Below are 2,837 nucleotides of genomic sequence, written 5' to 3'. Positions count from 1 at the left end.
ACAAATAAAGAAGGCATAACAATGCACATACATATATCATGATGAGTACTATGAGATTTAATCAGGGCATTACGACAAAGTACATAGACCGCTATCCAGCATGCATCTATGCCTAAAAAGTCCACCTTCAGGTTATCATCCGAACCCCTTCCAGTATTAAGTTGTAAATAACCGACAATTGCATTAAGTATGGTGCGTAATGTAATCAACACAAATATCCTTAGACAAAGCATCGATGTTTTATCCCTAGTGGCAACAGCACATCCACAACCTTAGAACTTTACGTCACTTGTCCCAGATTTAATGGAGGCATGAACCCACTATCGAGCATAAATACTCCCTCTTGGAATCACAAGTATCAACTTGGCCAGAGGCTCTACTAGCAACGGAGAGCATGCAAGAACATAAATAACATATATGATAGATTGATAATCAACTTGACATAGTATTCAATATTCATCGGATCCCAACAAACACAACATGAAGGATTACAAATAGATGATCTTGATCATGATAGGCAGCTCACAAGATCTAGCATGATAGCACAATGAGGAGAAGACGACCATCTAGCTACTGCTATGGACCCATAGTCCAGGGGTGAACTAATCACACATCGATCCGGAGGCGATCATGGCGATGAACAGACCTCCGGGAGATGATTCCCCTCTCCGGCAGGGTGCCGGAGGCGATCTCCTGAATCCCCGAGATGGGATTGGCGGCGGCGGCGTCTCCGGAAGGTTTTCCGTATCGTGGCTCTCGGTGCGGGGGTTTCGCGACGGAGGCTTTAAGTAGGCGGAAGGGCAGGTCAAGAGGTGCCACGGGGGCCCCACACAACAGGGCCGCGCGGGCCCCTTGCTGGCCGCGCCGCCCTGTTGTGGCGGCGCCTTGTGGCCCCACTTCGTGACTCCTTCGGTCTTCTGGAAGCTTCGTGCAAAAATAGGACCCTGGGCGTTGATTTCGTCCAATTCCGAGAATATTTCCTTACTAGGATTTCGAAACCAAAAACAGCGAGAAAATAGCAAGCGGCTCTTCGGCATCTCGTCAATAGGTTAGTGCCGGAAAATGCATAAATATGACATATAATGTGTATAAAACATGTGAGTATCATCATAAAAGTAGCATGGAACATAAGAAATTATAGATACGTTTGGGACGTATCAGGTACTAATTGAAACCATAGCTCTTTGAATCAACAATGTGAGGTTTACTAAAAGCTTGCAATAGGACTTAATCATTTCTTGATTCTTTAACAATACGGTACCAGTCCGTAAAGTTTCTTGTCAGACTTAACAGTATTTCTATCTCAATTACAAGACTAGCGCATGGTAGAAAACGGATGCCAATACTACAAAATTAATTAAAAATACTACTCAGACTATGTTTATGATAATTCGTTCATGTTTTAATCTAATTACTAATGAACTCCCACTTAATACAACATCCCTCATAGTTGTTAAGTGGTACACGATCCAAATCCACTACACCAAAACCGATCATCACGTGAGATGATGTAGCTTCAATGGTGAACATCAACATGTTGATCATATCATCCATATGACTCGTGTTCAACCTTTCGGTTTCCGTTGTCCCGAGGCCATGTCCGTACATGCTAGGCTCGTCAAGCAAACCCAAGTATTCCGCGTGTGCAACATGGCTTACACCCGTTGTATGTGAACGTTGAGTCTATCACATCCGATCATCACGAGATGCTTCGAAACGACGAAGCGTGCAACGGTGCATACGAGGGAGAACACTTTATTATCTTGATATTAATGTGAGGGATCATCTTATAATGCTACCGTCGCGTTCTAAGCAAAATAAGATGCATAAAGGATTAACATCACATGCAATTCATATGTGATATGATATGGCCCTTTAGTCTTTGCGCCTTCGATCTTCATCTCAAAAGCACAGACATGATCTCCATCATCAACGTGCATGATCTCCATCATCGTCGGCGTAGCGTCAAGGTTCATGGCGCCGTCTTCATGGTTGTTCACCTCATGTAGCAACTATTACAACTACCTTGAAATACTACTCAACATGAAATTTAAAGACAACCATAAGGCTCCTGCCGGTTGCCACAATACAATAATGATCATCTCATACATATTCATCATCACATTATGGCCATATCACATCACCAAACCCTGCAAAAACAAGTTAGACGACTCTAATTTGGTTTGCATATTTTACGTGGTTTAGGGTTTTCGAGTGAGATCTAATCTACCTACGAACATGAACCACAACGGTGATACTAATGTTGTCAATAGAAGAGTAAATTGAATCTTCACTATAGTAGGAGAGACAGACACCCGCAAAGCCTCTTATGCAATACAAGTTGCATGTCGAACGAGGAGCAAGTCTCATGAACACGGTCATGTAAAGTTAGCCCGAGCCGCTTCATCCCACTATGCCACAAAGATGCAAAGTACTCAAACTAAAGACAACATAAGCATCAACGCCCACAAAACAATTGTGTTCTACTCGTGCAACCATTTATGCATAAACCTGGCTCTGATACCACTGTAGGGATTAGTTGCATAGAAAACAAAAAAATTCCTACCGCGAGAACGCAATCCAAGCCAAGATGCAATCTAGAAGATGGGAGCAACGAGGGGATGAACGAGACTAACCCTTGAAGATTTCCAAAGCCTACAAGAGTAGGCTCTCGTTGCTGCGGTAGACGATCACTTGCCGCTTGCAAAAGCGCGTAGAAGATCTTGACGGTGCCACAATCGGCAGCACCTCCGTACCCGGTCACACATTCGGTGTTGATGAAGACGACGTCCTTCTCCCCGTTCCAGCGGGCAGCGGAAGTAGTAGATCCTCCTCGG

The sequence above is a fragment of the Lolium rigidum genome, chromosome 1, assembly GCF_022539505.1.
Source record: "Lolium rigidum isolate FL_2022 chromosome 1, APGP_CSIRO_Lrig_0.1, whole genome shotgun sequence".
In the NCBI taxonomy this organism is placed as follows: domain Eukaryota; kingdom Viridiplantae; phylum Streptophyta; class Magnoliopsida; order Poales; family Poaceae; genus Lolium; species Lolium rigidum.
Note: the sequence above shows the minus strand (reverse complement) of the source record.